Source organism: Hyla sarda, chromosome 3 (genome assembly GCF_029499605.1).
Source record: "Hyla sarda isolate aHylSar1 chromosome 3, aHylSar1.hap1, whole genome shotgun sequence".
NCBI classification, from domain to species: domain Eukaryota; kingdom Metazoa; phylum Chordata; class Amphibia; order Anura; family Hylidae; genus Hyla; species Hyla sarda.
The window spans coordinates 20,407,553-20,430,476 of NC_079191.1; the positions used below are offsets into that span (position 1 = coordinate 20,407,553).

General features: G+C 41.6%; 50 non-coding genes across 50 annotated transcripts; all 50 read left to right on the forward strand.

Moving 5' to 3' along the window:
* Positions 1-294: 294 nt before the first annotated feature.
* TRNAA-UGC (transfer RNA alanine (anticodon UGC)) lies at positions 295-366 on the forward strand. The gene has a single exon. It is a non-coding gene; the product is annotated as a tRNA-Ala (tRNA).
* A 123-nt stretch (positions 367-489) lies between these two features.
* TRNAA-CGC (transfer RNA alanine (anticodon CGC)) lies at positions 490-561 on the forward strand. Its single transcript has one exon. It is a non-coding gene; the product is annotated as a tRNA-Ala (tRNA).
* Positions 562-1,213: 652 nt separating this feature from the next.
* TRNAA-UGC (transfer RNA alanine (anticodon UGC)) lies at positions 1,214-1,285 on the forward strand. Its single transcript has one exon. It is a non-coding gene; the product is annotated as a tRNA-Ala (tRNA).
* Positions 1,286-1,408: 123 nt separating this feature from the next.
* TRNAA-CGC (transfer RNA alanine (anticodon CGC)) lies at positions 1,409-1,480 on the forward strand. Its single transcript has one exon. It is a non-coding gene; the product is annotated as a tRNA-Ala (tRNA).
* Positions 1,481-2,124: 644 nt separating this feature from the next.
* Positions 2,125-2,196, forward strand: TRNAA-UGC (transfer RNA alanine (anticodon UGC)). The gene has a single exon. It is a non-coding gene; the product is annotated as a tRNA-Ala (tRNA).
* Positions 2,197-2,319: 123 nt separating this feature from the next.
* Positions 2,320-2,391, forward strand: TRNAA-CGC (transfer RNA alanine (anticodon CGC)). The gene has a single exon. It is a non-coding gene; the product is annotated as a tRNA-Ala (tRNA).
* Positions 2,392-3,043: 652 nt separating this feature from the next.
* TRNAA-UGC (transfer RNA alanine (anticodon UGC)) lies at positions 3,044-3,115 on the forward strand. The gene has a single exon. It is a non-coding gene; the product is annotated as a tRNA-Ala (tRNA).
* A 123-nt stretch (positions 3,116-3,238) lies between these two features.
* Positions 3,239-3,310, forward strand: TRNAA-CGC (transfer RNA alanine (anticodon CGC)). The gene has a single exon. It is a non-coding gene; the product is annotated as a tRNA-Ala (tRNA).
* A 644-nt stretch (positions 3,311-3,954) lies between these two features.
* Positions 3,955-4,026, forward strand: TRNAA-UGC (transfer RNA alanine (anticodon UGC)). Its single transcript has one exon. It is a non-coding gene; the product is annotated as a tRNA-Ala (tRNA).
* Positions 4,027-4,149: 123 nt separating this feature from the next.
* Positions 4,150-4,221, forward strand: TRNAA-CGC (transfer RNA alanine (anticodon CGC)). Its single transcript has one exon. It is a non-coding gene; the product is annotated as a tRNA-Ala (tRNA).
* A 652-nt stretch (positions 4,222-4,873) lies between these two features.
* Positions 4,874-4,945, forward strand: TRNAA-UGC (transfer RNA alanine (anticodon UGC)). The gene has a single exon. It is a non-coding gene; the product is annotated as a tRNA-Ala (tRNA).
* A 123-nt stretch (positions 4,946-5,068) lies between these two features.
* Positions 5,069-5,140, forward strand: TRNAA-CGC (transfer RNA alanine (anticodon CGC)). Its single transcript has one exon. It is a non-coding gene; the product is annotated as a tRNA-Ala (tRNA).
* A 652-nt stretch (positions 5,141-5,792) lies between these two features.
* On the forward strand, positions 5,793-5,864 carry TRNAA-UGC (transfer RNA alanine (anticodon UGC)). Its single transcript has one exon. It is a non-coding gene; the product is annotated as a tRNA-Ala (tRNA).
* A 123-nt stretch (positions 5,865-5,987) lies between these two features.
* TRNAA-CGC (transfer RNA alanine (anticodon CGC)) lies at positions 5,988-6,059 on the forward strand. The gene has a single exon. It is a non-coding gene; the product is annotated as a tRNA-Ala (tRNA).
* Positions 6,060-6,703: 644 nt separating this feature from the next.
* Positions 6,704-6,775, forward strand: TRNAA-UGC (transfer RNA alanine (anticodon UGC)). The gene has a single exon. It is a non-coding gene; the product is annotated as a tRNA-Ala (tRNA).
* Positions 6,776-6,898: 123 nt separating this feature from the next.
* TRNAA-CGC (transfer RNA alanine (anticodon CGC)) lies at positions 6,899-6,970 on the forward strand. Its single transcript has one exon. It is a non-coding gene; the product is annotated as a tRNA-Ala (tRNA).
* A 653-nt stretch (positions 6,971-7,623) lies between these two features.
* TRNAA-UGC (transfer RNA alanine (anticodon UGC)) lies at positions 7,624-7,695 on the forward strand. The gene has a single exon. It is a non-coding gene; the product is annotated as a tRNA-Ala (tRNA).
* Positions 7,696-8,354: 659 nt separating this feature from the next.
* TRNAA-UGC (transfer RNA alanine (anticodon UGC)) lies at positions 8,355-8,426 on the forward strand. The gene has a single exon. It is a non-coding gene; the product is annotated as a tRNA-Ala (tRNA).
* Positions 8,427-8,549: 123 nt separating this feature from the next.
* Positions 8,550-8,621, forward strand: TRNAA-CGC (transfer RNA alanine (anticodon CGC)). The gene has a single exon. It is a non-coding gene; the product is annotated as a tRNA-Ala (tRNA).
* A 652-nt stretch (positions 8,622-9,273) lies between these two features.
* TRNAA-UGC (transfer RNA alanine (anticodon UGC)) lies at positions 9,274-9,345 on the forward strand. Its single transcript has one exon. It is a non-coding gene; the product is annotated as a tRNA-Ala (tRNA).
* A 123-nt stretch (positions 9,346-9,468) lies between these two features.
* TRNAA-CGC (transfer RNA alanine (anticodon CGC)) lies at positions 9,469-9,540 on the forward strand. The gene has a single exon. It is a non-coding gene; the product is annotated as a tRNA-Ala (tRNA).
* A 643-nt stretch (positions 9,541-10,183) lies between these two features.
* Positions 10,184-10,255, forward strand: TRNAA-UGC (transfer RNA alanine (anticodon UGC)). Its single transcript has one exon. It is a non-coding gene; the product is annotated as a tRNA-Ala (tRNA).
* A 123-nt stretch (positions 10,256-10,378) lies between these two features.
* TRNAA-CGC (transfer RNA alanine (anticodon CGC)) lies at positions 10,379-10,450 on the forward strand. The gene has a single exon. It is a non-coding gene; the product is annotated as a tRNA-Ala (tRNA).
* Positions 10,451-11,094: 644 nt separating this feature from the next.
* Positions 11,095-11,166, forward strand: TRNAA-UGC (transfer RNA alanine (anticodon UGC)). The gene has a single exon. It is a non-coding gene; the product is annotated as a tRNA-Ala (tRNA).
* Positions 11,167-11,289: 123 nt separating this feature from the next.
* TRNAA-CGC (transfer RNA alanine (anticodon CGC)) lies at positions 11,290-11,361 on the forward strand. Its single transcript has one exon. It is a non-coding gene; the product is annotated as a tRNA-Ala (tRNA).
* A 653-nt stretch (positions 11,362-12,014) lies between these two features.
* TRNAA-UGC (transfer RNA alanine (anticodon UGC)) lies at positions 12,015-12,086 on the forward strand. Its single transcript has one exon. It is a non-coding gene; the product is annotated as a tRNA-Ala (tRNA).
* Positions 12,087-12,209: 123 nt separating this feature from the next.
* On the forward strand, positions 12,210-12,281 carry TRNAA-CGC (transfer RNA alanine (anticodon CGC)). Its single transcript has one exon. It is a non-coding gene; the product is annotated as a tRNA-Ala (tRNA).
* A 464-nt stretch (positions 12,282-12,745) lies between these two features.
* Positions 12,746-12,817, forward strand: TRNAA-UGC (transfer RNA alanine (anticodon UGC)). The gene has a single exon. It is a non-coding gene; the product is annotated as a tRNA-Ala (tRNA).
* Positions 12,818-12,940: 123 nt separating this feature from the next.
* On the forward strand, positions 12,941-13,012 carry TRNAA-CGC (transfer RNA alanine (anticodon CGC)). The gene has a single exon. It is a non-coding gene; the product is annotated as a tRNA-Ala (tRNA).
* A 644-nt stretch (positions 13,013-13,656) lies between these two features.
* TRNAA-UGC (transfer RNA alanine (anticodon UGC)) lies at positions 13,657-13,728 on the forward strand. The gene has a single exon. It is a non-coding gene; the product is annotated as a tRNA-Ala (tRNA).
* Positions 13,729-13,851: 123 nt separating this feature from the next.
* TRNAA-CGC (transfer RNA alanine (anticodon CGC)) lies at positions 13,852-13,923 on the forward strand. The gene has a single exon. It is a non-coding gene; the product is annotated as a tRNA-Ala (tRNA).
* Positions 13,924-14,575: 652 nt separating this feature from the next.
* Positions 14,576-14,647, forward strand: TRNAA-UGC (transfer RNA alanine (anticodon UGC)). The gene has a single exon. It is a non-coding gene; the product is annotated as a tRNA-Ala (tRNA).
* Positions 14,648-14,770: 123 nt separating this feature from the next.
* On the forward strand, positions 14,771-14,842 carry TRNAA-CGC (transfer RNA alanine (anticodon CGC)). Its single transcript has one exon. It is a non-coding gene; the product is annotated as a tRNA-Ala (tRNA).
* A 123-nt stretch (positions 14,843-14,965) lies between these two features.
* Positions 14,966-15,037, forward strand: TRNAA-CGC (transfer RNA alanine (anticodon CGC)). The gene has a single exon. It is a non-coding gene; the product is annotated as a tRNA-Ala (tRNA).
* Positions 15,038-15,681: 644 nt separating this feature from the next.
* On the forward strand, positions 15,682-15,752 carry TRNAA-UGC (transfer RNA alanine (anticodon UGC)). The gene has a single exon. It is a non-coding gene; the product is annotated as a tRNA-Ala (tRNA).
* A 123-nt stretch (positions 15,753-15,875) lies between these two features.
* Positions 15,876-15,947, forward strand: TRNAA-CGC (transfer RNA alanine (anticodon CGC)). Its single transcript has one exon. It is a non-coding gene; the product is annotated as a tRNA-Ala (tRNA).
* A 653-nt stretch (positions 15,948-16,600) lies between these two features.
* TRNAA-UGC (transfer RNA alanine (anticodon UGC)) lies at positions 16,601-16,672 on the forward strand. Its single transcript has one exon. It is a non-coding gene; the product is annotated as a tRNA-Ala (tRNA).
* A 123-nt stretch (positions 16,673-16,795) lies between these two features.
* TRNAA-CGC (transfer RNA alanine (anticodon CGC)) lies at positions 16,796-16,867 on the forward strand. Its single transcript has one exon. It is a non-coding gene; the product is annotated as a tRNA-Ala (tRNA).
* Positions 16,868-17,511: 644 nt separating this feature from the next.
* Positions 17,512-17,582, forward strand: TRNAA-UGC (transfer RNA alanine (anticodon UGC)). Its single transcript has one exon. It is a non-coding gene; the product is annotated as a tRNA-Ala (tRNA).
* Positions 17,583-17,705: 123 nt separating this feature from the next.
* Positions 17,706-17,777, forward strand: TRNAA-CGC (transfer RNA alanine (anticodon CGC)). The gene has a single exon. It is a non-coding gene; the product is annotated as a tRNA-Ala (tRNA).
* Positions 17,778-18,429: 652 nt separating this feature from the next.
* Positions 18,430-18,501, forward strand: TRNAA-UGC (transfer RNA alanine (anticodon UGC)). Its single transcript has one exon. It is a non-coding gene; the product is annotated as a tRNA-Ala (tRNA).
* A 123-nt stretch (positions 18,502-18,624) lies between these two features.
* TRNAA-CGC (transfer RNA alanine (anticodon CGC)) lies at positions 18,625-18,696 on the forward strand. The gene has a single exon. It is a non-coding gene; the product is annotated as a tRNA-Ala (tRNA).
* Positions 18,697-19,340: 644 nt separating this feature from the next.
* Positions 19,341-19,411, forward strand: TRNAA-UGC (transfer RNA alanine (anticodon UGC)). The gene has a single exon. It is a non-coding gene; the product is annotated as a tRNA-Ala (tRNA).
* A 123-nt stretch (positions 19,412-19,534) lies between these two features.
* TRNAA-CGC (transfer RNA alanine (anticodon CGC)) lies at positions 19,535-19,606 on the forward strand. The gene has a single exon. It is a non-coding gene; the product is annotated as a tRNA-Ala (tRNA).
* Positions 19,607-20,258: 652 nt separating this feature from the next.
* Positions 20,259-20,330, forward strand: TRNAA-UGC (transfer RNA alanine (anticodon UGC)). The gene has a single exon. It is a non-coding gene; the product is annotated as a tRNA-Ala (tRNA).
* Positions 20,331-20,453: 123 nt separating this feature from the next.
* Positions 20,454-20,525, forward strand: TRNAA-CGC (transfer RNA alanine (anticodon CGC)). The gene has a single exon. It is a non-coding gene; the product is annotated as a tRNA-Ala (tRNA).
* Positions 20,526-21,169: 644 nt separating this feature from the next.
* Positions 21,170-21,241, forward strand: TRNAA-UGC (transfer RNA alanine (anticodon UGC)). Its single transcript has one exon. It is a non-coding gene; the product is annotated as a tRNA-Ala (tRNA).
* Positions 21,242-21,364: 123 nt separating this feature from the next.
* TRNAA-CGC (transfer RNA alanine (anticodon CGC)) lies at positions 21,365-21,436 on the forward strand. The gene has a single exon. It is a non-coding gene; the product is annotated as a tRNA-Ala (tRNA).
* Positions 21,437-22,080: 644 nt separating this feature from the next.
* TRNAA-UGC (transfer RNA alanine (anticodon UGC)) lies at positions 22,081-22,152 on the forward strand. Its single transcript has one exon. It is a non-coding gene; the product is annotated as a tRNA-Ala (tRNA).
* Positions 22,153-22,812: 660 nt separating this feature from the next.
* On the forward strand, positions 22,813-22,884 carry TRNAA-UGC (transfer RNA alanine (anticodon UGC)). Its single transcript has one exon. It is a non-coding gene; the product is annotated as a tRNA-Ala (tRNA).
* Positions 22,885-22,924: the final 40 nt, after the last annotated feature.

Here is a 22,924-nt window from a genome sequence, read left to right on the forward strand (position 1 = left end):
AAAGTAGGAAAAGACACCTTTAAAAGAAACAAGCCAAAGGATACAAGTATACCTTGCAGAAATGCTTAAAAAATAAACTTCTACCAAATGGGAGGAAGGAGTACGTATATTCCAATCATGAGTGAGGGTGTTTTTGCTGCATTTTAGAAACATTGTGGACTTGCACAGCCATGGTCATCAGAAAACAGTATAATTATGATGTCTTATGGGTATGGACACAAAAGCTCTACATTGCTTACATGGGAAATCCCGATTCTGCGATTGCCCAAAATTCAAAGTTCTAAAGAAGCGCAAGGGGGTGTAGCTCAGTGGTAGAGCGCATGCTTTGCATGTATGAGGCCCCGGGTTCAATCCCCGGCATCTCCAGCTTTTGTGAGAGATATTTATAGATGAACTTGCACAAGGTGCTTGGAAACTGATGTTTTGTTAGCTGGTTTAGTCAATTGTCTCTTGCGGCATACAATCGAAGCTGACAAAGCACAGTATCATGGGGGTGTAGCTCAGTGGTAGAGCGCATGCTTCGCATGTATGAGGCCCCGGGTTCAATCCCCGGCATCTCCAACTTTTGTAAGAGATATTTATAGATGAACTTGCACAAGGTGCTTGGAAACTGATGTTTTGTTAGCTGGTTTAGTCAATTGTGTCTTGCGGCATACAATCAAAGCTGACAAAGCACTGTATCATGGGGGTGTAGCTCAGTGGTAGAGCGCATGCGTATGAGGCCCCAGGTTCAATCCCCGGCATCTCCAACCTTTGAAGCAGAAAAAGACACCTTTAAAAGAAACAAACAAAAGGATACAGGTATACGTAGTAGAAATACTTAAAAAATATACCAGTTCACGAATGGGAGAAAGGAGAATGTATATTTCAGTCATGACTGAGGGTAATTTTGCTGCGTTTTAGAAAAATTTGAGTTTTTAAAGCAGGAAAAGACACCTTTAAAAGAAACAAGCCAAAGGATACAAGTATACCTTGCAGAAATGCTTAAAAAATAAACTTCTACCAAATGGGAGGAAGGAGTACGTATATTCCAATCATGAGTGAGGGTGTTTTTGCTGCATTTTAGAAACATTGTGGACTTGCACAGCCATGGTCATCAGAAAACAGTATAATTATGATGTCTTATGGGTATGGACACAAAAGCTCTACATTGCTTACATGGGAAATCCCGATTCTGCGATTGCCCAAAATTCAAAGTTCTAAAGAAGCGCAAGGGGGAGTAGCTCAGTGGTAGAGCGCATGCTTTGCATGTATGAGGCCCCGGGTTCAATCCCCGGCATCTCCAGCTTTTGTGAGAGATATTTATAGATGAACTTGCACAAGGTGCTTGGAAACTGATGTTTTGTTAGCAGGTTTAGTCAATTGTGTCTTGCGGCATACAATCGAAGCTGACAAAGCACTGTATCATGGGGGTGTAGCTCAGTGGTAGAGCGCATGCTTCGCATGTATGAGGCCCCGGGTTCAATCCCCGTCATCTCCAACTTTTGAAGCAGAAAAAGACACCTTTAAAAGAAACAAACAAAAGGATACAGGTATACGTAGTAGAAATACTTAAAAAATATACCAGTTCACAAATGGGAGAAAGGAGAATGTATATTTCAGTCATGACTGAGAGTATTTTTGCTGCGTTTTAGAAAAATTGTGGACTTGCAGAGCCCTAGTCGCCAGAAAACAGTATAATTATGATGTCCTAAGTGTAAGGACACAAAAGCTCTACTTTGCTTACATGGAAAATCCCAATTCTGCGATTGCCCAAAAATTCCAAGTTCTATAGAAACGGAAGGGGATGTAGCTCAGTGGTAGAGCGCATGCTTCTGCTTTCTGTTTTGAAAGCAGGAAAAGACACCTTTAAAAGAAACAAGCCAAAGGATACAAGTATACCTTGCAGAAATGCTTAAAAAATAAACTTCTACGCAAATGGGAGGAAGGAGTACGTATATTCCAATCATGAGTGAGGGTGTTTTTGCTGCATTTTAGAAACATTGTGGACTTGCACAGCCATGGTCATCAGAAAACAGTATAATTATGATGTCTTATGGGTATGGACACAAAAGCTCTACATTGCTTACATGGGAAATCCCGATTCTGCGATTGCCCAAAATTCAAGGTTCTAAAGAAGCGCAAGGGGGTGTAGCTCAGTGGTAGAGCGCATGCTTTGCATGTATGAGGCCCCGGGTTCAATCCCCGGCATCTCCAGCCTTTGTGAGAGATATGTATAGATGAACTTGCACAAGGTGCTTGGAAACTGATGTTTTGTTAGCTGGTTTAGTCAATTGTGTCTTGTGGCATACAATCGAAGCTGACAAAGCATTGTATCATGGGGGTGTAGCTCAGTGGTAGAGCGCATGCTTCGCATGTATGAGGCCCCGGGTTCAATCCCCGGCATCTCCAACTTTTGTAAGAGATATTTATAGATGAACTTGCACAAGGTGCTTGGAAACTGATGTTTTGTTAGCTGGTTTAGTCAATTGTGTCTTGCGGCATACAATCAAAGCTGACAAAGCACTGTATCATGGGGGTGTAGCTCAGTGGTAGAGCGCATGCGTATGAGGCCCCAGGTTCAATCCCCGGCATCTCCAACCTTTGAAGCAGAAAAAGACACCTTTAAAAGAAACAAACAAAAGGATACAGGTATACGTAGTAGAAATACTTAAAAAATATACCAGTTCACGAATGGGAGAAAGGAGAATGTATATTTCAGTCATGACTGAGGGTAATTTTGCTGCGTTTTAGAAAAATTTGAGTTTTTAAAGCAGGAAAAGACACCTTTAAAAGAAACAAGCCAAAGGATACAAGTATACCTTGCAGAAATGCTTAAAAAATAAACTTCTACCAAATGGGAGGAAGGAGTACGTATATTCCAATCATGAGTGAGGGTGTTTTTGCTGCATTTTAGAAACATTGTGGACTTGCACAGCCATGGTCATCAGAAAACAGTATAATTATGATGTCTTATGGGTATGGACACAAAAGCTCTACATTGCTTACATGGGAAATCCCGATTCTGCGATTGCCCAAAATTCAAAGTTCTAAAGAAGCGCAAGGGGGTGTAGCTCAGTGGTAGAGCGCATGCTTTGCATGTATGAGGCCCCGGGTTCAATCCCCGGCATCTCCAGCTTTTGTGAGAGATATTTATAGATGAACTTGCACAAGGTGCTTGGAAACTGATGTTTTGTTAGCTGGTTTAGTCAATTGTGTCTTGCGGCATACAATCGAAGCTGACAAAGCACTGTATCATGGGGGTGTAGCTCAGTGGTAGAGCGCATGCTTCGCATGTATGAGGCCCCGGGTTCAATCCCCGTCATCTCCAACTTTTGAAGCAGAAAAAGACACCTTTAAAAGAAACAAACAAAAGGATACAGGTATACGTAGTAGAAATACTTAAAAAATATACCAGTTCACAAATGGGAGAAAGGAGAATGTATATTTCAGTCATGACTGAGAGTATTTTTGCTGCGTTTTAGAAAAATTGTGGACTTGCAGAGCCCTAGTCGCCAGAAAACAGTATAATTATGATGTCCTAAGTGTAAGGACACAAAAGCTCTACTTTGCTTACATGGGAAATCCCAATTCTGCGATTGCCCAAAAATTCCAAGTTCTATAGAAACGGAAGGGGATGTAGCTCAGTGGTAGAGCGCATGCTTCTGCTTTCTGTTTTGAAAGCAGGAAAAGACACCTTTAAAAGAAACAAGCCAAAGGATACAAGTATACCTTGCAGAAATGCTTAAAAAATAAACTTCTACGCAAATGGGAGGAAGGAGTACGTATATTCCAATCATGAGTGAGGGTGTTTTTGCTGCATTTTAGAAACATTGTGGACTTGCACAGCCATGGTCATCAGAAAACAGTATAATTATGATGTCTTATGGGTATGGACACAAAAGCTCTACATTGCTTACATGGGAAATCCCGATTCTGCGATTGCCCAAAATTCAAGGTTCTAAAGAAGCGCAAGGGGGTGTAGCTCAGTGGAAGAGCGCATGCTTTGCATGTATGAGGCCCCGGGTTCAATCCCCGGCATCTCCAGCCTTTGTGAGAGATATTTATAGATGAACTTGCACAAGGTGCTTGGAAACTGATGTTTTGTTAGCTGGTTTAGTCAATTGTGTCTTGTGGCATACAATCGAAGCTGACAAAGCATTGTATCATGGGGGTGTAGCTCAGTGGTAGAGCGCATGCTTCGCATGTATGAGGCCCCGGGTTCAATCCCCGGCATCTCCAACTTTTGTAAGAGATATTTATAGATGAACTTGCACAAGGTGCTTGGAAACTGATGTTTTGTTAGCTGGTTTAGTCAATTGTGTCTTGCGGCATACAATCAAAGCTGACAAAGCACTGTATCATGGGGGTGTAGCTCAGTGGTAGAGCGCATGCGTATGAGGCCCCAGGTTCAATCCCCGGCATCTCCAACCTTTGAAGCAGAAAAAGACACCTTTAAAAGAAACAAACAAAAGGATACAGGTATACGTAGTAGAAATACTTAAAAAATATACCAGTTCACGAATGGGAGAAAGGAGAATGTATATTTCAGTCATGACTGAGGGTAAGTTTGCTGCGTTTTAGAAAAATTTGAGTTTTGAAAGCAGGAAAAGACACCTTTAAAAGAAACAAGCCAAAGGATACAAGTATACCTTGCAGAAATGCTTAAAAAATAAACTTCTACCAAATGGGAGGAAGGAGTACGTATATTCCAATCATGAGTGAGGGTGTTTTTGCTGCATTTTAGAAACATTGTGGACTTGCACAGCCATGGTCATCAGAAAACAGTATAATTATGATGTCTTATGGGTATGGACACAAAAGCTCTACATTGCTTACATGGGAAATCCCGATTCTGCGATTGCCCAAAATTCAAAGTTCTAAAGAAGCGCAAGGGGGTGTAGCTCAGTGGTAGAGCGCATGCTTTGCATGTATGAGGCCCCGGGTTCAATCCCCGGCATCTCCAGCTTTTGTGAGAGATATTTATAGATGAACTTGCACAAGGTGCTTGGAAACTGATGTTTTGTTAGCTGGTTTAGTCAATTGTCTCTTGCGGCATACAATCGAAGCTGACAAAGCACAGTATCATGGGGGTGTAGCTCAGTGGTAGAGCGCATGCTTCGCATGTATGAGGCCCCGGGTTCAATCCCCAGCATCTCCAACTTTTGTAAGAGATATTTATAGATGAACTTGCACAAGGTGCTTGGAAACTGATGTTTTGTTAGCTGGTTTAGTCAATTGTGTCTTGCGGCATACAATCAAAGCTGACAAAGCACTGTATCATGGGGGTGTAGCTCAGTGGTAGAGCGCATGCGTATGAGGCCCCAGGTTCAATCCCCGGCATCTCCAACCTTTGAAGCAGAAAAAGACACCTTTAAAAGAAACAAACAAAAGGATACAGGTATACGTAGTAGAAATACTTAAAAAATATACCAGTTCACGAATGGGAGAAAGGAGAATGTATATTTCAGTCATGACTGAGGGTAATTTTGCTGCGTTTTAGAAAAATTTGAGTTTTTAAAGCAGGAAAAGACACCTTTAAAAGAAACAAGCCAAAGGATACAAGTATACCTTGCAGAAATGCTTAAAAAATAAACTTCTACCAAATGGGAGGAAGGAGTACGTATATTCCAATCATGAGTGAGGGTGTTTTTGCTGCATTTTAGAAACATTGTGGACTTGCACAGCCATGGTCATCAGAAAACAGTATAATTATGATGTCTTATGGGTATGGACACAAAAGCTCTACATTGCTTACATGGGAAATCCCGATTCTGCGATTGCCCAAAATTCAAAGTTCTAAAGAAGCGCAAGGGGGTGTAGCTCAGTGGTAGAGCGCATGCTTTGCATGTATGAGGCCCCGGGTTCAATCCCCGGCATCTCCAGCTTTTGTGAGAGATATTTATAGATGAACTTGCACAAGGTGCTTGGAAACTGATGTTTTGTTAGCTGGTTTAGTCAATTGTGTCTTGCGGCATACAATCGAAGCTGACAAAGCACTGTATCATGGGGGTGTAGCTCAGTGGTAGAGCGCATGCTTCGCATGTATGAGGCCCCGGGTTCAATCCCCGTCATCTCCAACTTTTGAAGCAGAAAAAGACACCTTTAAAAGAAACAAACAAAAGGATACAGGTATACGTAGTAGAAATACTTAAAAAATATACCAGTTCACAAATGGGAGAAAGGAGAATGTATATTTCAGTCATGACTGAGAGTATTTTTGCTGCGTTTTAGAAAAATTGTGGACTTGCAGAGCCCTAGTCGCCAGAAAACAGTATAATTATGATGTCCTAAGTGTAAGGACACAAAAGCTCTACTTTGCTTACATGGAAAATCCCAATTCTGCGATTGCCCAAAAATTCCAAGTTCTATAGAAACGGAAGGGGATGTAGCTCAGTGGTAGAGCGCATGCTTCTGCTTTCTGTTTTGAAAGCAGGAAAGGACACCTTTAAAAGAAACAAGCCAAAGGATACAAGTATACCTTGCAGAAATGCTTAAAAAATAAACTTCTACGCAAATGGGAGGAAGGAGTACGTATATTCCAATCATGAGTGAGGGTGTTTTTGCTGCATTTTAGAAACATTGTGGACTTGCACAGCCATGGTCATCAGAAAACAGTATAATTATGATGTCTTATGGGTATGGACACAAAAGCTCTACATTGCTTACATGGGAAATCCCGATTCTGCGATTGCCCAAAATTCAAGGTTCTAAAGAAGCGCAAGGGGGTGTAGCTCAGTGGTAGAGCGCATGCTTTGCATGTATGAGGCCCCGGGTTCAATCCCCGGCATCTCCAGCCTTTGTGAGAGATATTTATAGATGAACTTGCACAAGGTGCTTGGAAACTGATGTTTTGTTAGCTGGTTTAGTCAATTGTGTCTTGTGGCATACAATCGAAGCTGACAAAGCATTGTATCATGGGGGTGTAGCTCAGTGGTAGAGCGCATGCTTCGCATGTATGAGGCCCCGGGTTCAATCCCCGGCATCTCCATCTTTTGTAAGAGATATTTATAGATGAACTTGCACAAGGTGCTTGGAAACTGATGTTTTGTTAGCTGGTTTAGTCAATTGTGTCTTGCGGCATACAATCAAAGCTGACAAAGCACTGTATCATGGGGGTGTAGCTCAGTGGTAGAGCGCATGCGTATGAGGCCCCAGGTTCAATCCCCGGCATCTCCAACCTTTGAAGCAGAAAAAGACACCTTTAAAAGAAACAAACAAAAGGATACAGGTATACGTAGTAGAAATACTTAAAAAATATACCAGTTCACGAATGGGAGAAAGGAGAATGTATATTTCAGTCATGACTGAGGGTAATTTTGCTGCGTTTTAGAAAAATTTGAGTTTTTAAAGCAGGAAAAGACACCTTCAAAAGAAACAAGCCAAAGGATACAAGTATACCTTGCAGAAATGCTTAAAAAATAAACTTCTACGCAAATGGGAGGAAGGAGTACGTATATTCCAATCATGAGTGAGGGTGTTTTTGCTGCATTTTAGAAACATTGTGGACTTGCACAGCCATGGTCATCAGAAAACAGTATAATTATGATGTCTTATGGGTATGGACACAAAAGCTCTACATTGGTTACATGGGAAATCCCGATTCTGCGATTGCCCAAAATTCAAAGTTCTAAAGAAGCGCAAGGGGGTGTAGCTCAGTGGTAGAGCGCATGCTTTGCATGTATGAGGCCCCGGGTTCAATCCCCGGCATCTCCAGCTTTTGTGAGAGATATTTATAGATTAACTTGCACAAGGTGCTTGGAAACTGATGTTTTGTTAGCTGGTTTAGTCAATTGTGTCTTGCGGCATACAATCGAAGCTGACAAAGCACTGTATCATGGGGGTGTAGCTCAGTGGTAGAGCGCATGCTTCACATGTATGAGGCCCCAGGTTCAATCCCCAGCATCTCCAACCTTTGAAGCAGAAAAAGACACCTTTAAAAGAAACAAACAAAAGGATACAGGTATACGTAGTAGAAATACTTAAAAAATATACCAGTTCACGAATGGGAGAAAGGAGAATGTATATTTCAGTCATGACTGAGGGTAAGTTTGCTGCGTTTTAGAAAAATTTGAGTTTTGAAAGTAGGAAAAGACACCTTTAAAAGAAACAAGCCAAAGGATACAAGTATACCTTGCAGAAATGCTTAAAAAATAAACTTCTACCAAATGGGAGGAAGGAGTACGTATATTCCAATCATGAGTGAGGGTGTTTTTGCTGCATTTTAGAAACATTGTGGACTTGCACAGCCATGGTCATCAGAAAACAGTATAATTATGATGTCTTATGGGTATGGACACAAAAGCTCTACATTGCTTACATGGGAAATCCCGATTCTGCGATTGCCCAAAATTCAAAGTTCTAAAGAAGCGCAAGGCGGTGTAGCTCAGTGGTAGAGCGCATGCTTTGCATGTATGAGGCCCCGGGTTCAATCCCCGGCATCTCCAGCTTTTGTGAGAGATATTTATAGATGAACTTGCACAAGGTGCTTGGAAACTGATGTTTTGTTAGCTGGTTTAGTCAATTGTCTCTTGCGGCATACAATCGAAGCTGACAAAGCACAGTATCATGGGGGTGTAGCTCAGTGGTAGAGCGCATGCTTCGCATGTATGAGGCCCCGGGTTCAATCCCCGGTATCTCCAACTTTTGTAAGAGATATTTATAGATGAACTTGCACAAGGTGCTTGGAAACTGATGTTTTGTTAGCTGGTTTAGTCAATTGTGTCTTGCGGCATACAATCAAAGCTGACAAAGCACTGTATCATGGGGGTGTAGCTCAGTGGTAGAGCGCATGCGTATGAGGCCCCAGGTTCAATCCCCGGCATCTCCAACCTTTGAAGCAGAAAAAGACACCTTTAAAAGAAACAAACAAAAGGATACAGGTATACGTAGTAGAAATACTTAAAAAATATACCAGTTCACAAATGGGAGAAAGGAGAATGTATATTTCAGTCATGACTGAGGGTAATTTTGCTGCGTTTTAGAAAAATTTGAGTTTTTAAAGCAGGAAAAGACACCTTTAAAAGAAACAAGCCAAAGGATACAAGTATACCTTGCAGAAATGCTTAAAAAATAAACTTCTACCAAATGGGAGGAAGGAGTACGTATATTCCAATCATGAGTGAGGGTGTTTTTGCTGCATTTTAGAAACATTGTGGACTTGCACAGCCATGGTCATCAGAAAACAGTATAATTATGATGTCTTATGGGTATGGACACAAAAGCTCTACATTGCTTACATGGGAAATCCCGATTCTGCGATTGCCCAAAATTCAAAGTTCTAAAGAAGCGCAAGGGGGTGTAGCTCAGTGGTAGAGCGCATGCTTTGCATGTATGAGGCCCCGGGTTCAATCCCCGGCATCTCCAGCTTTTGTGAGAGATATTTATAGATGAACTTGCACAAGGTGCTTGGAAACTGATGTTTTGTTAGCTGGTTTAGTCAATTGTGTCTTGCGGCATACAATCGAAGCTGACAAAGCACTGTATCATGGGGGTGTAGCTCAGTGGTAGAGCGCATGCTTCGCATGTATGAGGCCCCGGGTTCAATCCCCGTCATCTCCAACTTTTGAAGCAGAAAAAGACACCTTTAAAAGAAACAAACAAAAGGATACAGGTATACGTAGTAGAAATACTTAAAAAATATACCAGTTCACAAATGGGAGAAAGGAGAATGTATATTTCAGTCATGACTGAGAGTATTTTTGCTGCGTTTTAGAAAAATTGTGGACTTGCAGAGCCCTAGTCGCCAGAAAACAGTATAATTATGATGTCCTAAGTGTAAGGACACAAAAGCTCTACTTTGCTTACATGGAAAATCCCAATTCTGCGATTGCCCAAAAATTCCAAGTTCTATAGAAACGGAAGGGGATGTAGCTCAGTGGTAGAGCGCATGCTTCTGCTTTCTGTTTTGAAAGCAGGAAAAGACACCTTTAAAAGAAACAAGCCAAAGGATACAAGTATACCTTGCAGAAATGCTTAAAAAATAAACTTCTACCAAATGGGAGGAAGGAGTACGTATATTCCAATCATGAGTGAGGGTGTTTTTGCTGCATTTTAGAAACATTGTGGACTTGCACAGCCATGGTCATCAGAAAACAGTATAATTATGATGTCTTATGGGTATGGACACAAAAGCTCTACATTGCTTACATGGGAAATCCCGATTCTGCGATTGCCCAAAATTCAAAGTTCTAAAGAAGCGCAAGGGGGTGTAGCTCAGTGGTAGAGCGCATGCTTTGCATGTATGAGGCCCCGGGTTCAATCCCCGGCATCTCCAGCTTTTGTGAGAGATATTTATAGATGAACTTGCACAAGGTGCTTGGAAACTGATGTTTTGTTAGCTGGTTTAGTCAATTGTGTCTTGCGGCATACAATCGAAGCTGACAAAGCACTGTATCATGGGGGTGTAGCTCAGTGGTAGAGCGCATGCTTCGCATGTATGAGGCCCCGGGTTCAATCCCCGTCATCTCCAACTTTTGAAGCAGAAAAAGACACCTTTAAAAGAAACAAACAAAAGGATACAGGTATACGTAGTAGAAATACTTAAAAAATATACCAGTTCACAAATGGGAGAAAGGAGAATGTATATTTCAGTCATGACTGAGAGTATTTTTGCTGCGTTTTAGAAAAATTGTGGACTTGCAGAGCCCTAGTCGCCAGAAAACAGTATAATTATGATGTCCTAAGTGTAAGGACACAAAAGCTCTACTTTGCTTACATGGAAAATCCCAATTCTGCGATTGCCCAAAAATTCCAAGTTCTATAGAAACGGAAGGGGATGTAGCTCAGTGGTAGAGCGCATGCTTCTGCTTTCTGTTTTGAAAGCAGGAAAAGACACCTTTAAAAGAAACAAGCCAAAGGATACAAGTATACCTTGCAGAAATGCTTAAAAAATAAACTTCTACGCAAATGGGAGGAAGGAGTACGTATATTCCAATCATGAGTGAGGGTGTTTTTGCTGCATTTTAGAAACATTGTGGACTTGCACAGCCATGGTCATCAGAAAACAGTATAATTATGATGTCTTATGGGTATGGACACAAAAGCTCTACATTGCTTACATGGGAAATCCCGATTCTGCGATTGCCCAAAATTCAAGGTTCTAAAGAAGCGCAAGGGGGTGTAGCTCAGTGGTAGAGCGCATGCTTTGCATGTATGAGGCCCCGGGTTCAATCCCCGGCATCTCCAGCCTTTGTGAGAGATATGTATAGATGAACTTGCACAAGGTGCTTGGAAACTGATGTTTTGTTAGCTGGTTTAGTCAATTGTGTCTTGTGGCATACAATCGAAGCTGACAAAGCATTGTATCATGGGGGTGTAGCTCAGTGGTAGAGCGCATGCTTCGCATGTATGAGGCCCCGGGTTCAATCCCCGGCATCTCCAACTTTTGTAAGAGATATTTATAGATGAACTTGCACAAGGTGCTTGGAAACTGATGTTTTGTTAGCTGGTTTAGTCAATTGTGTCTTGCGGCATACAATCAAAGCTGACAAAGCACTGTATCATGGGGGTGTAGCTCAGTGGTAGAGCGCATGCGTATGAGGCCCCAGGTTCAATCCCCGGCATCTCCAACCTTTGAAGCAGAAAAAGACACCTTTAAAAGAAACAAACAAAAGGATACAGGTATACGTAGTAGAAATACTTAAAAAATATACCAGTTCACGAATGGGAGAAAGGAGAATGTATATTTCAGTCATGACTGAGGGTAATTTTGCTGCGTTTTAGAAAAATTTGAGTTTTTAAAGCAGGAAAAGACACCTTTAAAAGAAACAAGCCAAAGGATACAAGTATACCTTGCAGAAATGCTTAAAAAATAAACTTCTACGCAAATGGGAGGAAGGAGTACGTATATTCCAATCATGAGTGAGGGTGTTTTTGCTGCATTTTAGAAACATTGTGGACTTGCACAGCCATGGTCATCAGAAAACAGTATAATTATGATGTCTTATGGGTATGGACACAAAAGCTCTACATTGCTTACATGGGAAATCCCGATTCTGCGATTGCCCAAAATTCAAAGTTCTAAAGAAGCGCAAGGGGGTGTAGCTCAGTGGTAGAGCGCATGCTTTGCATGTATGAGGCCCCGGGTTCAATCCCCGGCATCTCCAGCTTTTGTGAGAGATATTTATAGATGAACTTGCACAAGGTGTTTGGAAACTGATGTTTTGTTAGCTGGTTTAGTCAATTGTGTCTTGCGGCATACAATCGAAGCTGACAAAGCACTGTATCATGGGGGTGTAGCTCAGTGGTAGAGCGCATGCTTCGCATGTATGAGGCCCCGGGTTCAATCCCCGTCATCTCCAACTTTTGAAGCAGAAAAAGACACCTTTAAAAGAAACAAACAAAAGGATACAGGTATACGTAGTAGAAATACTTAAAAAATATACCAGTTCACGAATGGGAGAAAGGAGAATGTATATTTCAGTCATGACTGAGGGTAATTTTGCTGCGTTTTAGAAAAATTTGAGTTTTTAAAGCAGGAAAAGACACCTTTAAAAGAAACAAGCCAAAGGATACAAGTATACCTTGCAGAAATGCTTAAAAAATAAACTTCTACCAAATGGGAGGAAGGAGTACGTATATTCCAATCATGAGTGAGGGTGTTTTTGCTGCATTTTAGAAACATTGTGGACTTGCACAGCCATGGTCATCAGAAAACAGTATAATTATGATGTCTTATGGGTATGGACACAAAAGCTCTACATTGCTTACATGGGAAATCCCGATTCTGCGATTGCCCAAAATTCAAAGTTCTAAAGAAGCGCAAGGGGGTGTAGCTCAGTGGTAGAGCGCATGCTTTGCATGTATGAGGCCCTGGGTTCAATCCCCGGCATCTCCAGCTTTTGTGAGAGATATTTATAGATGAACTTGCACAAGGTGTTTGGAAACTGATGTTTTGTTAGCTGGTTTAGTCAATTGTGTCTTGCGGCATACAATCGAAGCTGACAAAGCACTGTATCATGGGGGTGTAGCTCAGTGGTAGAGCGCATGCTTCGCATGTATGAGGCCCCGGGTTCAATCCCCGTCATCTCCAACCTTTGAAGCAGAAAAAGACACCTTTAAAAGAAACAAACAAAAGGATACAGGTATACGTAGTAGAAATACTTAAAAAATATACCAGTTCACAAATGGGAGAAAGGAGAATGTATATTTCAGTCATGACTGAGAGTATTTTTGCTGCGTTTTAGAAAAATTGTGGACTTGCAGAGCCCTAGTCGCCAGAAAACAGTATAATTATGATGTCCTAAGTGTAAGGACACAAAAGCTCTACTTTGCTTACATGGAAAATCCCAATTCTGCGATTGCCCAAAAATTCCAAGTTCTATAGAAACGGAAGGGGATGTAGCTCAGTGGTAGAGCGCATGCTTCTGCTTTCTGTTTTGAAAGCAGGAAAGGACACCTTTAAAAGAAACAAGCCAAAGGATACAAGTATACCTTGCAGAAATGCTTAAAAAATAAACTTCTACGCAAATGGGAGGAAGGAGTACGTATATTCCAATCATGAGTGAGGGTGTTTTTGCTGCATTTTAGAAACATTGTGGACTTGCACAGCCATGGTCATCAGAAAACAGTATAATTATGATGTCTTATGGGTATGGACACAAAAGCTCTACATTGCTTACATGGGAAATCCCGATTCTGCGATTGCCCAAAATTCAAGGTTCTAAAGAAGCGCAAGGGGGTGTAGCTCAGTGGTAGAGCGCATGCTTTGCATGTATGAGGCCCCGGGTTCAATCCCCGGCATCTCCAGCCCTTGTGAGAGATATTTATAGATGAACTTGCACAAGGTGCTTGGAAACTGATGTTTTGTTAGCTGGTTTAGTCAATTGTGTCTTGTGGCATACAATCGAAGCTGACAAAGCATTGTATCATGGGGGTGTAGCTCAGTGGTAGAGCGCATGCTTCGCATGTATGAGGCCACGGGTTCAATCCCCGGCATCTCCAACTTTTGTAAGAGATATTTATAGATGAACTTGCACAAGGTGCTTGGAAACTGATGTTTTGTTAGCTGGTTTAGTCAATTGTGTCTTGCGGCATACAATCAAAGCTGACAAAGCACTGTATCATGGGGGTGTAGCTCAGTGGTATAGCGCATGCGTATGAGGCCCCAGGTTCAATCCCCGGCATCTCCAACCTTTGAAGCAGAAAAAGACACCTTTAAAAGAAACAAACAAAAGGATACAGGTATACGTAGTAGAAATACTTAAAAAATATACCAGTTCACGAATGGGAGAAAGGAGAATGTATATTTCAGTCATGACTGAGGGTAAGTTTGCTGCGTTTTAGAAAAATTTGAGTTTTGAAAGTAGGAAAAGACACCTTTAAAAGAAACAAGCCAAAGGATACAAGTATACCTTGCAGAAATGCTTAAAAAATAAACTTCTACCAAATGGGAGGAAGGAGTACGTATATTCCAATCATGAGTGAGGGTGTTTTTGCTGCATTTTAGAAACATTGTGGACTTGCACAGCCATGGTCATCAGAAAACAGTATAATTATGATGTCTTATGGGTATGGACACAAAAGCTCTACATTGCTTACATGGGAAATCCCGATTCTGCGATTGCCCAAAATTCAAAGTTCTAAAGAAGCGCAAGGGGGTGTAGCTCAGTGGTAGAGCGCATGCTTTGCATGTATGAGGCCCCGGGTTCAATCCCCGGCATCTCCAGCTTTTGTGAGAGATATTTATAGATGAACTTGCACAAGGTGCTTGGAAACTGATGTTTTGTTAGCTGGTTTAGTCAATTGTCTCTTGCGGCATACAATCGAAGCTGACAAAGCACAGTATCATGGGGGTGTAGCTCAGTGGTAGAGCACATGCTTCGCATGTATGAGGCCCCGGGTTCAATCCCCGGCATCTCCAGCTTTTGTGAGAGATATTTATAGATGAACTTGCACAAGGTGCTTGGAAACTGATGTTTTGTTAGCTGGTTTAGTCAATTGTGTCTTGCGGCATACAATCGAAGCTGACAAAGCACTGTATCATGGGGGTGTAGCTCAGTGGTAGAGCGCATGCTTCGCATGTATGAGGCCCCGGGTTCAATCCCCGTCATCTCCAACTTTTGAAGCAGAAAAAGACACCTTTAAAAGAAACAAACAAAAGGATACAGGTATACGTAGTAGAAATACTTAAAAAATATACCAGTTCACAAATGGGAGAAAGGAGAATGTATATTTCAGTCATGACTGAGAGTATTTTTGCTGCGTTTTAGAAAAATTGTGGACTTGCAGAGCCCTAGTCGCCAGAAAACAGTATAATTATGATGTCCTAAGTGTAAGGACACAAAAGCTCTACTTTGCTTACATGGAAAATCCCAATTCTGCGATTGCCCAAAAATTCCAAGTTCTATAGAAACGGAAGGGGATGTAGCTCAGTGGTAGAGCGCATGCTTCTGCTTTCTGTTTTGAAAGCAGGAAAAGACACCTTTAAAAGAAACAAGCCAAAGGATACAAGTATACCTTGCAGAAATGCTTAAAAAATAAACTTCTACGCAAATGGGAGGAAGGAGTACGTATATTCCAATCATGAGTGAGGGTGTTTTTGCTGCATTTTAGAAACATTGTGGACTTGCACAGCCATGGTCATCAGAAAACAGTATAATTATGATGTCTTATGGGTATGGACACAAAAGCTCTACATTGCTTACATGGGAAATCCCGATTCTGCGATTGCCCAAAATTCAAGGTTCTAAAGAAGCGCAAGGGGTAGAGCTCAGTGGTAGAGCGCATGCTTTGCATGTATGAGGCCCCGGGTTCAATCCCCGGCATCTCCAGCTTTTGTGAGAGATATTTATAGATGAACTTGCACAAGGTGCTTGGAAACTGATGTTTTGTTAGCTGGTTTAGTCAATTGTGTCTTGTGGCATACAATCGAAGCTGACAAAGCATTGTATCATGGGGGTGTAGCTCAGTGGTAGAGCGCATGCTTCGCATGTATGAGGCCCCGGGTTCAATCCCCGGCATCTCCAACTTTTGTAAGAGATATTTATAGATGAACTTGCACAAGGTGCTTGGAAACTGATGTTTTGTTAGCTGGTTTAGTCAATTGTGTCTTGCGGCATACAATCAAAGCTGACAAAGCACTGTATCATGGGGGTGTAGCTCAGTGGTAGAGCGCATGCGTATGAGGCCCCAGGTTCAATCCCCGGCATCTCCAACCTTTGAAGCAGAAAAAGACACCTTTAAAAGAAACAAACAAAAGGATACAGGTATACGTAGTAGAAATACTTAAAAAATATACCAGTTCACAAATGGGAGAAAGGAGAATGTATATTTCAGTCATGACTGAGGGTAAGTTTGCTGCGTTTTAGAAAAATTTGAGTTTTGAAAGCAGGAAAAGACACCTTTAAAAGAAACAAGCCAAAGGATACAAGTACACCTTGCAGAAATGCTTAAAAAATAAACTTCTACGCAAATGGGAGGAAGGAGTACGTATATTCCAATCATGAGTGAGGGTGTTTTTGCTGCATTTTAGAAACATTGTGGACTTGCACAGCCATGGTCATCAGAAAACAGTATAATTATGATGTCTTATGGGTATGGACACAAAAGCTCTACATTGCTTACATGGGAAATCCCGATTCTGCGATTGCCCAAAATTCAAGGTTCTAAAGAAGCACAAGGGGGTGTAGCTCAGTGGTAGAGCGCATGCTTTGCATGTATGAGGCCCCGGGTTCATTCCCCGGCATCTCCAGCTTTTGTGAGAGATATTTACAGATGAACTTGCACAAGGTGCTTGGAAACTGATGTTTTGTTAGCTGGTTTAGTCAATTGTGTCTTGCGGCATACAATCGAAGCGGACAAAGCACTGTGTCATGAGGGTGTAGCTCAGTGGTAGAGCGCATGCTTCGCATGTATGAGGCCCCGGGTTCAATCCCCGGCATCTCCAACTTTTGAAGCAGAAAAAGACACCTTTAAAAGAAACAAACAAAAGGATACAGGTATACGTAGTAGAAATACTTAAAAAATATACCAGTTCACAAATGGGAGAAAGGAGAATGTATATTTCAGTCATGACTGAGGGTATTTTTGCTGCGTTTTAGAAAAATTGTGGACTTGCAGAGCCCTAGTCGCCAGAAAACAGTATAATTATGATGTCCTAAGTGTAAGGACACAAAAGCTCTACTTTGCTTACATGGGAAATCCCAATTCTGCGATTGCCCAAAAATTCCAAGTTCTATAGAAACGGAAGGGGATGTAGCTCAGTGGTAGAGCGCATGCTTCTGCTTTCTGTTTTGAAAGCAGGAAAAGACACCTTTAAAAGAAACAAGCCAAAGGATACAAGTATACCTTGCAGAAATGCTTAAAAAATAAACTTCTACGCAAATGGGAGGAAGGAGTACGTATATTCCAATCATGAGTGAGGGTGTTTTTGCTGCATTTTAGAAACATTGTGGACTTGCACAGCCATGGTCATCAGAAAACAGTATAATTATGATGTCTTATGGGTATGGACACAAAAGCTCTACATTGCTTACATGGGAAATCCCGATTCTGCGATTGCCCAAAATTCAAGGTTCTAAAGAAGCGCAAGGGGTAGAGCTCAGTGGTAGAGCGCATGCTTTGCATGTATGAGGCCCCGGGTTCAATCCCCGGCATCTCCAGCTTTTGTGAGAGATATTTATAGATGAACTTGCACAAGGTGCTTGGAAACTGATGTTTTGTTAGCTGGTTTAGTCAATTGTGTCTTGTGGCATACAATCGAAGCTGACAAAGCATTGTATCATGGGGGTGTAGCTCAGTGGTAGAGCGCATGCTTCGCATGTATGAGGCCCCGGGTTCAATCCCCGGCATCTCCAACTTTTGTAAGAGATATTTATAGATGAACTTGCACAAGGTGCTTGGAAACTGATGTTTTGTTAGCTGGTTTAGTCAATTGTGTCTTGCGGCATACAATCAAAGCTGACAAAGCACTGTATCATGGGGGTGTAGCTCAGTGGTAGAGCGCATGCGTATGAGGCCCCAGGTTCAATCCCCGGCATCTCCAACCTTTGAAGCAGAAAAAGACACCTTTAAAAGAAACAAACAAAAGGATACAGGTATACGTAGTAGAAATACTTAAAAAATATACCAGTTCACGAATGGGAGAAAGGAGAATGTATATTTCAGTCATGACTGAGGGTAAGTTTGCTGCGTTTTAGAAAAATTTGAGTTTTGAAAGTAGGAAAAGACACCTTTAAAAGAAACAAGCCAAAGGATACAAGTATACCTTGCAGAAATGCTTAAAAAATAAACTTCTACCAAATGGGAGGAAGGAGTACGTATATTCCAATCATGAGTGAGGGTGTTTTTGCTGCATTTTAGAAACATTGTGGACTTGCACAGCCATGGTCATCAGAAAACAGTATAATTATGATGTCTTATGGGTATGGACACAAAAGCTCTACATTGCTTACATGGGAAATCCCGATTCTGCGATTGCCCAAAATTCAAAGTTCTAAAGAAGCGCAAGGGGGTGTAGCTCAGTGGTAGAGCGCATGCTTTGCATGTATGAGGCCCCGGGTTCAATCCCCGGCATCTCCAGCTTTTGTGAGAGATATTTATAGATGAACTTGCACAAGGTGCTTGGAAACTGATGTTTTGTTAGCTGGTTTAGTCAATTGTGTCTTGCGGCATACAATCGAAGCTGACAAAGCACTGTATCATGGGGGTGTAGCTCAGTGGTAGAGCGCATGCTTCGCATGTATGAGGCCCCGGGTTCAATCCCCGTCATCTCCAACTTTTGAAGCAGAAAAAGACACCTTTAAAAGAAACAAACAAAAGGATACAGGTATACGTAGTAGAAATACTTAAAAAATATACCAGTTCACAAATGGGAGAAAGGAGAATGTATATTTCAGTCATGACTGAGAGTATTTTTGCTGCGTTTTAGAAAAATTGTGGACTTGCAGAGCCCTAGTCGCCAGAAAACAGTATAATTATGATGTCCTAAGTGTAAGGACACAAAAGCTCTACTTTGCTTACATGGAAAATCCCAATTCTGCGATTGCCCAAAAATTCCAAGTTCTATAGAAACGGAAGGGGATGTAGCTCAGTGGTAGAGCGCATGCTTCTGCTTTCTGTTTTGAAAGCAGGAAAAGACACCTTTAAAAGAAACAAGCCAAAGGATACAAGTATACCTTGCAGAAATGCTTAAAAAATAAACTTCTACGCAAATGGGAGGAAGGAGTACGTATATTCCAATCATGAGTGAGGGTGTTTTTGCTGCATTTTAGAAACATTGTGGACTTGCACAGCCATGGTCATCAGAAAACAGTATAATTATGATGTCTTATGGGTATGGACACAAAAGCTCTACATTGCTTACATGGGAAATCCCGATTCTGCGATTGCCCAAAATTCAAGGTTCTAAAGAAGCGCAAGGGGTAGAGCTCAGTGGTAGAGCGCATGCTTTGCATGTATGAGGCCCCGGGTTCAATCCCCGGCATCTCCAGCTTTTGTGAGAGATATTTATAGATGAACTTGCACAAGGTGCTTGGAAACTGATGTTTTGTTAGCTGGTTTAGTCAATTGTCTCTTGCGGCATACAATCGAAGCTGACAAAGCACAGTATCATGGGGGTGTAGCTCAGTGGTAGAGCGCATGCTTCGCATGTATGAGGCCCCGGGTTCAATCCCCGGCATCTCCAACTTTTGTAAGAGATATTTATAGATGAACTTGCACAAGGTGCTTGGAAACTGATGTTTTGTTAGCTGGTTTAGTCAATTGTGTCTTGCGGCATACAATCAAAGCTGACAAAGCACTGTATCATGGGGGTGTAGCTCAGTGGTAGAGCGCATGCGTATGAGGCCCCAGGTTCAATCCCCGGCATCTCCAACCTTTGAAGCAGAAAAAGACACCTTTAAAAGAAACAAACAAAAGGATACAGGTATACGTAGTAGAAATACTTAAAAAATATACCAGTTCACGAAAGGGAGAAAGGAGAATGTATATTTCAGTCATGACTGAGGGTAAGTTTGCTGCGTTTTAGAAAAATTTGAGTTTTGAAAGTAGGAAAAGACACCTTTAAAAGAAACAAGCCAAAGGATACAAGTATACCTTGCAGAAATGCTTAAAAAATAAACTTCTACCAAATGGGAGGAAGGAGTACGTATATTCCAATCATGAGTGAGGGTGTTTTTGCTGCATTTTAGAAACATTGTGGACTTGCACAGCCATGGTCATCAGAAAACAGTATAATTATGATGTCTTATGGGTATGGACACAAAAGCTCTACATTGCTTACATGGGAAATCCCGATTCTGCGATTGCCCAAAATTCAAAGTTCTAAAGAAGCGCAAGGGGGTGTAGCTCAGTGGTAGAGCGCATGCTTTGCATGTATGAGGCCCCGGGTTCAATCCCCGGCATCTCCAGCTTTTGTGAGAGATATTTATAGATGAACTTGCACAAGGTGCTTGGAAACTGATGTTTTGTTAGCTGGTTTAGTCAATTGTGTCTTGCGGCATACAATCGAAGCTGACAAAGCACTGTATCATGGGGGTGTAGCTCAGTGGTAGAGCGCATGCTTCGCATGTATGAGGCCCCGGGTTCAATCCCCGTCATCTCCAACTTTTGAAGCAGAAAAAGACACCTTTAAAAGAAACAAACAAAAGGATACAGGTATACGTAGTAGAAATACTTAAAAAATATACCAGTTCACAAATGGGAGAAAGGAGAATGTATATTTCAGTCATGACTGAGAGTATTTTTGCTGCGTTTTAGAAAAATTGTGGACTTGCAGAGCCCTAGTCGCCAGAAAACAGTATAATTATGATGTCCTAAGTGTAAGGACACAAAAGCTCTACTTTGCTTACATGGAAAATCCCAATTCTGCGATTGCCCAAAAATTCCAAGTTCTATAGAAACGGAAGGGGATGTAGCTCAGTGGTAGAGCGCATGCTTCTGCTTTCTGTTTTGAAAGCAGGAAAAGACACCTTTAAAAGAAACAAGCCAAAGGATACAAGTATACCTTGCAGAAATGCTTAAAAAATAAACTTCTACGCAAATGGGAGGAAGGAGTACGTATATTCCAATCATGAGTGAGGGTGTTTTTGCTGCATTTTAGAAACATTGTGGACTTGCACAGCCATGGTCATCAGAAAACAGTATAATTATGATGTCTTATGGGTATGGACACAAAAGCTCTACATTGGTTACATGGGAAATCCCGATTCTGCGATTGCCCAAAATTCAAAGTTCTAAAGAAGCGCAAGGGGGTGTAGCTCAGTGGTAGAGCGCATGCTTTGCATGTATGAGGCCCCGGGTTCAATCCCCGGCATCTCCAGCTTTTGTGAGAGATATTTATAGATGAACTTGCACAAGGTGCTTGGAAACTGATGTTTTGTTAGCTGGTTTAGTCAATTGTGTCTTGTGGCATACAATCGAAGCTGACAAAGCATTGTATCATGGGGGTGTAGCTCAGTGGTAGAGCGCATGCTTCGCATGTATGAGGCCCCGGGTTCAATCCCTGGCATCTCCAACTTTTGAAGCAGAAAAAGACACCTTTAAAAGAAACAAACAAAAGGATACAGGTATACGTAGTAGAAATACTTAAAAAATATACCAGTTCACAAATGGGAGAAAGGAGAATGTATATTTCAGTCATGACTGAGGGTACTTTTGCTGCGTTTTAGAAAAATTGTGGACTTGCAGAGCCCTAGTCGCCAGAAAACAGTATAATTATGATGTCCTAGGTGTAAGGACACAAAAGCTCTACTTTGCTTACATGGGAAATCCCAATTCTGCGATTGCCAAAAAATTCCTAGTTCTACAGAAACGGAAGGGGATGTAGCTCAGTGGTAGAGCGCATGCTTCTGCTTTCTGTTTTGAAAGCAGGAAAAGACACCTTTAAAAGAAACAAGCCAAAGGATACAAGTATACCTTGCAGAAATGCTTAAAAAATAAACTTCTACGCAAATGGGAGGAAGGAGTACGTATATTCCAATCATGAGTGAGGGTGTTTTTGCTGCATTTTAGAAACATTGTGGACTTGCACAGCCATGGTCATCAGAAAACAGTATAATTATGATGTCTTATGGGTATGGACACAAAAGCTCTACATTGGTTACATGGGAAATCCCGATTCTGCGATTGCCCAAAATTCAAAGTTCTAAAGAAGCACAAGGGGGTGTAGCTCAGTGGTCGAGCGCATGCTTTGCATGTTTGAGGCCCCGGGTTCAATCCCCGGCATCTCCAACTTTTGTAAGAGATATTTATAGATGAACTTGCACAAGGTGCTTGGAAACTGATGTTTTGTTAGCTGGTTTAGTCAATTGTGTCTTGCGGCATACAATCGAAGCTGACAAAGCACTGTATCATGGGGGTGTAGCTCAGTGGTAGAGCGCATGCTTCACATGTATGAGGCCCCAGGTTCAATCCTCTGCATCTCCAACCTTTGAAGCAGAAAAAGACACCTTTGAAAGAAACAAACAAAAGGATACAGGTATACGTAGTAGAAATACTTAAAAAATATACCAGTTCACGAATGGGAGAAAGGAGAATGTATATTTCAGTCATGACTGAGGGTAATTTTGCTGCGTTTTAGAAAAATTTGAGTTTTTAAAGCAGGAAAAGACACCTTTAAAAGAAACAAGCCAAAGGATACAAGTATACCTTGCAGAAATGCTTAAAAAATAAACTTCTACGCAAATGGGAGGAAGGAGAACGTATATTCCAATCATGAGTGAGGGTGTTTTTGCTGCATTTTAGAAACATTGTGGACTTGCACAGCTATGGTCATCAGAAAACAGTATAATTATGATGTCTTATAGGTATGGACACAAAAGCTCTACATTGCTTACATGGGAAATCCCGATTCTGTGATTGCCCAAAATTCAAAGTTCTAAAGAAGCGCAAGGGGGTGTAGCTCAGTGGTAGAGCGCATGCTTTGCATGTATGAGGCCCCGGGTTCAATCCCCGGCATCTCCAGCTTTTGTGAGAGATATTTATAGATGAACTTGCACAAGGT